Here is an 8446-nt window from a genome sequence, read left to right on the forward strand (position 1 = left end):
TGAAAGGAAGAACAACTATCTACATACCTCCTGGTTGTACTTTATTATTAACAACACTTCTGGATAAGTAATTCACTTCTATATAGACAAGTTGTTTGTAATCAACTATTGATTTTAAGATTACATATTGCATCAGTGCTTTTTCACGTTTTTTACTCACATGAGGTGTACCCAATTGGATCGCTCCCTTCCAACTCCAAACCAAAATTGCATTTGTGGGAAATCTTAGCACATTTCCCTGGTAAGGTTGAGAAGCATCCCTTTGTGTAACATTTCATATATAAGTTTTTCATTTTTCCAATTTTTTCTTTCACTATTATTATTATTTTTAAATACACTGTTGAAAATTAAGGTATTATGCCGCCTATGCAAATCATTTAAGTATACTGTCTCCCTTTCTGATGACAATTGTGCTCACGGGCACACAGGATACAGCACACCCATTGATGAGAGGGAATAGGACACAAAATGGTGTAATACGTACTACACTTTAATAAAAAATTATAAAAACACAAACTATCCACACTTACAATAAGTGTATGATAGCGATATGACTCACAAATGCTGTCCGCAACCTGCTTCCAATACAATCAGCACGGAGAGAGATTCGATCGCAACAGCACCCGCGACAAGCAACGCGATGACATCAGCGGTACAGGTCACTTCTCCAGCGTCAGGCAGATACAATTGGCTAGACAGGCACACTGAAAACTAAGCTCCTCCTCCCTACGCGTTTCGTGACTCAACGTCACTTCATCAGGGGCTGGTGAAGCTTAGTTACTGCGTTACTAAAATACAGGCCTAATTGAACAACCTTCCCACGAAGGGAAGGTGCACTACAATGATTGACAGCTAACAATGTTAACATATATCGCCAACATGATAACAGATATCCGATGGGGTCAAATTATGTTAAACATTGAAAGCTCTAAATAAAACTGAGCCTGCAAACATAGTATAAAATACATACACCCGGGTGTTCCAAAACACAATTTGACCAATTCCAAGGTCTTGGTATAAGGCTGGTTGCCTATCTACTGACGAAAGAGGAGATCCTCGCCTTCCAGGAACTTCAAGACAAATACCAATCCCAAGATCTCCATTTGTTCAAGTTCCTGCATATTAGGCACTTTCTATTATCACTTAACCAAAATTCCAAATTCCCCTCACTAACTAGATTTGAGTCCCTAAGCATTAAAGGCACTTATCAGAGAGGTCTGATTTCGGAGATCTATAGGGAGGTGGAGTTGGCATTCCGACCCCCCGACCCACCATTATATGCAAAAATGGTTCGAGGACCTTAACATACCAATAGATATGGACGAGTGGGAGGATATCTGGGAGTTGGCCGCAAAGACTTCAATTTCTATAGTGACAAAAGCAGAGAAGAGAAGCGAAGAGAAGCGGTCAGAGACGGATCTATGAGCACGTCTACAATATAAAGAGAGGTCTGACCACACATAGCGTATCACACCACTTTCTAGTCCACCATGATCAAAATCCAAAAGGCCTCGTCTGTCAACCCATTGAATTATGTACACCTAACTGGAGAGGTGGGGATAAGTTTAAACATATCAACAGACGAGAGGCCTTTGGATTTATGAATTAAAAACTCTTTCCCCCAATGGGCTCAATATTGATTATGAGCTGGGGGCATTTTTGGTTAACTATCTAATGATCTATAAGATCTCTGGGGTCTGTTAAGGTTTTCATGGGTCAGTGTATGCTTGCAATTTATTGTATTATGGAGAGCAGTGTAGCTCTTCATTGTGTTTAACCAAGATAGTCATGGGAGTATTGATATTCTGATGCAATTTAGAAGTTATGTGTGAGAAACACTATATGTGATGTGTATTTTATATGTTTTATATGTTTTTTGTGATAGTGTGTTTTCCATGTTTTATTGTGTTGTTTGGGTTTTGTATTGTATGAATATTACCTAGTGACAGACTTATAAGTTGGATATTATAGGCTGTACAGCTTTAAGTAGTAATTAACTTTTTTATTGATAGGGTATATTAGAGCATCATGTTCAGCTAGTTTGTAGCCCCTGAGGAAGTTAATTCAGTTCGACGAAACGCGTAGGGTGGGTGCCACCAGTCATCCTGAGGACCGCATTGATCATTGTGAGTGCAGCCTGTCCAGGACTTTCAGTTTTTTACTGTAAGTTACCGGCGTTTGGTAACCAGCTACTGTCCCTTTAACTGCACATGCACACTCGCGCGCGGGCGCGCGTTCAGTGCCGGGAGGAAGGAGGAGGAAGGAAGGGGAACCAGCCGTGCAGCTGCAGGTCTGTGAAACCCTGAAAGACCATCTCCACTAACAGGCCAGTGTTTTGTGCATATCGGAAGGGACTCTAGGCGTGGATTCCGGCGGCAGAGCCTGCATCTTGCCAGGACACTCTCCTGTGTTGTGAGGACTCTGCTTGTTCATCGCTTGCCAAAACCTTGCTTGTTGTAAGTAGGGTTTTGATTTTTCCCATCTCCAGATAACGAGCTGCCCTCCATTGTACCAATGTTGTCTTTCATGACATAGTTCATTATTTTATTAAATATATGTTTTATAGTTTGTTCACTAGGATTTGATTTATTTATATATGTTACATAGTGTATACTGATTTACCCAACAGTTGTGCGCTATGATGTGTGTTTGTTTTTTCTCTTTTCGTTTCATGGCCTGTCAAGCATTTATGCAGATTCTTTGAAGATCACAGGACTTTTCCATACGATCATTTGGCACCAGGTTTTCTTTATTTCTTATGTGGTTTCTGTTTGTTCTAGACAGTAGGTACTAGGCAGCCTACCTTTATTTAAAGGATATTTTTTATAATTTGTTTTTTACACTTTAGCGCTATAGTCACATTTTCTTTTGTACTGACCATTTGTATTTTTGTACACATTGTGAAGCAGCTTTAGTTTGCAATGAATACATTGTTTAATTCACGTTAACAGAGAGGTTTTAACATAGACCAAATATTTAACAATCAAGATGGAGTTCCTGTACTGGAATCTCTAACAGCAGACTTTAATCCTCTTATTAAAGAGCTTGAAAGACTGCTAGCCATAGAAACAAGACAACTATGGGAAGTGATTGCACTTAGCAAGTATGCGGAATTTAAACGTATTCCACGTGGTTTGAGGATTTTCAAACCTCCCACGACTGACTCCAATAATGAAGCATTTATGCAGGAATAAAATAAAATCCTGGATGAATGCTCTTTTACATTGATGGAATTATTGGTGTCCAACGTAAGAGATCCCTTACTCAATTGGATGAGCAAATTATTGCACTCCAAGTCAAATTGGAACCATTTAAAGACAACAACGAATTACTATTTTTGGAACCAGTGGTCAAAAAAAGACTTGATCAGATGGAACAGGAGATAGTTAATAATAAGCAGATAAAATTTTTAAGAGATAAGATTGATTACGATACGGGATGTTACAGAAATTGGAAGAAAGATACAAAGGGTTTAAGTGCAAAAACAGCATATCCCAAGAAGCATTATCGTTCCAATAAAAATAAAAATACGAATAAGGTATATCAAGATAGGCCTTCAGTAAACAGCCCAGGTAATCAAGTTGTCCAACCCATTGTACCCAAGCCCCATCCCTCATTACCATTACACAATACGCAACAATTTATTATTCAGCGTAAATCTAATCCCAACATCAACAAGGACGCCAATCTGATACGTAGATTGGAACCCATCATTACTCATAATCAATATGAGAGTCTCTCTACAGAGGACCCTGAGGAAGATGCAGAGGGAAGTATTTACTAACCCCTCCCATCTCAAAATAACACACCAGCCTTCTCTTTTTTAGAGTGGCGGAATGAGAGGGAGCACATATTTCCGGAAGTCAAAGTTACAAAAATTCTAAAACCACCTTTAGATTCGCTGCTTCACACGAACATTCACAAAAAACGAAAAAACGACTCAGGGGGAGAAGAGGAGGAAGGAATAAGCGATATAATTTAAGATCTGACAATAGTGTGAAGTATCAAAATATTTTTAACATTAGCAGACATCCATTGAGTGATATTGAGAAGAAGGTATTGGGTAAGGGTCTCACGTTCGCACCTATATGTGGGCCTAACAGTTTTAATCTGTTTATTGATGTGCATAAGTTTGCCCGAAAACTGGCTTTAAAGAAATACTTTGCTAAAGATGCCATCAGTAACCAGATTGATCCTGTGAACACTAATACCTATAAAACTACTCTTTTCAAAAAACAATCTACGTTTAATCCAAAATATGTCCAGGGTCATTTCGTGAATACCTTCGTTGAGATGGTTTCACGGGATCTGGAACAGTCGAGTCAAACTTTCAAGATTAGACATGACAACCTGCGTTTGGAAGAAAAACTAGCATTGAATACATTGGCTAGTAACGAGTCGATTGTTATAAAACCAGCTGACAAGGGGGGGGGAGTGATAGTAATGGACAGTACCTATTACGTCCAAGAGGCATCAAGACTTCTTGGTGATTCTGCCACTTACCTCCCCCTGGCCGACGACTCTACTGACATCTATCACTCTGACTTGGTTACCCTTTTAGATAAGGGGTTTGCCAATTCATGCCATCACGCAGGATGAATATGACTTTTTGAACATTTCACATTCACGTTTACCATTATTTTATTTCATTCCTAAAATACACAAAAACCTTCACAATCCACCGGGTCGCCCTATTATTTCAGGTATTCAATCACTTACATCCAATTTATCTCAGTTTATCGATTATCATTTACAGCCATTTGTAGTTAAGTTAAGAACACATTTACGGGATACTACACAATTCTTGCAAATCCTGCTTGAGACTGATTGGAAACCTAGCTATATATGGGTGACAGGAGACATGACATCCCTCTATACAATAATATATCACCAATTGGGGTGTCAAGCTATACAAGAAGCTCTGGAAGAGGATCACACTATGTCACTTGCCCTTAAGTCCTTCTTGATGGATGGGATTAGATTTATTCTTACACATAATTATTTTTGTTTTAATTTACAGTACATTTTACAAGTGTGTGGCACCGCTATGGGCACGACATTCGCACCAAGTTATGCAAACCTTTTTATGGGTAAATGGGAGAAGGAAGTCATTTGGAACAACTGCCCGTTTGGTGCGAATCTCGTGCTCTGGCGGCGCTACATTGATGATATTATTTTAATTTATTTTGTATCTCAATAATAATAATAAGAATTTGACATTTGTTTGCCAGTATGACAAATTTGAGATCAATTTTTTGGATCTGAATATTATGTTGTTGACAATCAGATTGAAACACGAACATACTTTAAACCTGTACAGGCCAATAATTATGTATTGGCCAATAGCCATCAAAATCCCCCGGTCATGTGGTGCACAGAATTGCGGAGGGGGGTGGGGAGGGGAGTGTGGTGACCCGGCCGATAGTGGCACTGAGTATCTCCCCCTATCACGCAGCACCGCCAGACGGGGCAGGGGGAGGAAGGAAAATCTCCTGCTCCGGTCCGGTGAGGGAGGGTTGTTAACTTGTCGCCGGGGGGCTGGCAGCAGGACACACACATACACACACACACACTGACTGACACACACACACTGACTGACACACATACACACACACACACTGACTGATACATATACACACCCACACACTGACTGACACACACACACACACACACAGACACACACACTGACTGACACACACACACTGACTGACACACACACACTGACTGACACACACACACTGACTGACACACACACTGACTGACACACATACACACTCACTGACATACACACACACACACACACTGACTGACACACATACACACACACACTGACACACATACACACACACACTGACTGACACACATACACACACACACACACACTGACTGACACACATACACACATACACACACACACACACACTGACTGACACACACACACATACACTGACTGACACACATACACACACACACACACTGACTGACACACATACACACACACACACACACACACACACACACACACACACACACACACACACACACTGACTGACACACATACACACATACACACATACACACACACACACACACACACACACACACACACACTGACTGACACACATACACACACATTGACTGACACACATACACACACACACACTGACTGACACACATACATACACACACACACACACACACACACACACACACACACACACACACACACACACACACACACTGACTGACACACATACACACATACACTGACTGACACACATACACACACACACTGACTGACACACATACACACACACACACACACACACACACACACACTGACTGACACACATACACACACACTGACTGACACACATACACACACACACACACACACACATACACACACACACACACACACACACTAACTGACACACATACACACACACACACTGACTGACACACATACACACACACTGACTGACACACACACATATATATACACACACACACACACACACTGATTGACACACATACACACAAGGAATTCACACTTAGTGCAAATAGCTAATACAGGGGATGTGTGCCGAGCACACACGTTATAAGTCAAATTTATTTGCGTTTTGTCAATGAAATTGTATTTTGATTTTTAATTAAAACATCACCAACAGAAATACAATTTCTGTGACAAAAGTAAAAGAAGTTTCACTTACTATGCGCGTGCACAGCACACACAGCTTTTTTTGTTTTGTTTGCCCTCCTCTGGATCAAAATACTGTAAATACAAATAGAGGATAAGTATCTGTGGTTGAAATTTAGCATAGGTTGAACTTGATGGACATATGTCTTTTTCAACCTCATCTACTATGTAACTATGTAATTATGTAACCACATGATATTTAAAGGAGTAATATGGCTTAATGTTAGGTTAAGAGCAATGCTATTACACTAAGGGAAATAACCTAACTTTTAATTAGGTTAGCATTAGGGTAAACAGCCTTATGGAGTTTAGTGTACCTAGGCTAATGTGCCATATTTACTGCATAGAGAGGAGGAGGGGGTGTTACTTTACACTGAAGACTCAGTATGATTTGCTCTGCTAATTTGCCTGCTAAACCCATCCTCTTTTGACATGCTAGTTGGCAAAATTGAGTTCCATTTACTAGAACATTTAGAAACTTCAACCCACAACAGTTTCTGGCTGATGTTACCAAATGCCCTTGGTACAGAATCAACTTGATACCTTACCCCAATTCTGTGCTTGATTATTTCTAAACAGAGTTCTTACAACTGTGTGACACCCATGCGCTGCTACACATAATAGGAGAACTGGGGGCCCACCTTACGTGGCTTATACCTGACATTATTGTGGTTTACCATTTTAGGGATGCCTTATGGAAAAGATACAAATGCCTTCAGTGAATGCTTTGTAGGGTGTTGTACTTCAATATTATCAAAGAGCAACCCAAACTACAAACATTAAACTCAATCTGGGGAACCCAATAGTCCCACCCTCTCCCAACAGTGCTCACATTTTAAATGTATGCCAGTATCTGAAGAGGGAATTACACAAGTGCTCCTTTATTTTGTCTACAGGCCATATGCCAAAGACCTGGAAAACAGCCAGAGTTGTCCCAATATTCAAAAGTGGGGACAAAAACACTGGGCCTCATGCAGTAAGCGACGATTATGTGAAATCGGCAAGCTTATCGATTAGTCATGTTATTGGCGTTTTTCCCTCTCCGTATGCAGTAAGTGCCGAATACATTCAAAATCAACCAGAAAACAAATCCGCCCACTCTCACGATGATGAGCCGATCACACACAGGTGTATCGGCGTGCGTGGCGGGGTGCTGTTAGGTTGCACAATCACAAATCTTGCTGAATCAGGCGAAACAAGCATGTTTTTGATTGCGCGCCATATTTAAAGGCAACGTGTACTGCTAATCATTCTCTGTGTTGTTGGGAGTGAGAGAGAGAGAGAGACGCACAGAGCTGGACGATTGAACATTTGCATATTGACTGAGAGACTTGTTGTGTATTGGGTGAGCTTTGTCCTTTGTTGTTTTGTTTACATCTTTGTCTTGTTTTATATGTGGAAGTGGGTCGTGTGATTGCCTGTACATTTATTGTCTGTTTTTTGTGAGTGCTGGAAGTATGCCCGCAAAGCGTGGGAAGAGTGATGCTGGTGGGAGTGGGAGTGCTACTCGTGGGAGTACGCGTCGGAGTGAACGTACTGTTCAGGGGAGTGATGTTGCTGGTGCACCGAGTGGTGTTGCTGGGAGTGGGAGTGCTGTTGCTGGGAGTGGGAGTGCTGTTGCTGGGAGTGGGAGTGCTGTTGCTGGGAGTGGGAGTGCTGTTGCTGGGAGTGGGAGTGCTGTTGCTGGGAGTGGGAGTGCTGTTGCTGGGAGTGGGAGTGCTGTTGCTGGGAGTGGGAGTGCTGGTG

The sequence above is a fragment of the Ascaphus truei genome, chromosome 1 (genome assembly GCF_040206685.1).
Source record: "Ascaphus truei isolate aAscTru1 chromosome 1, aAscTru1.hap1, whole genome shotgun sequence".
NCBI classification, from domain to species: Eukaryota; Metazoa; Chordata; class Amphibia; order Anura; family Ascaphidae; genus Ascaphus; species Ascaphus truei.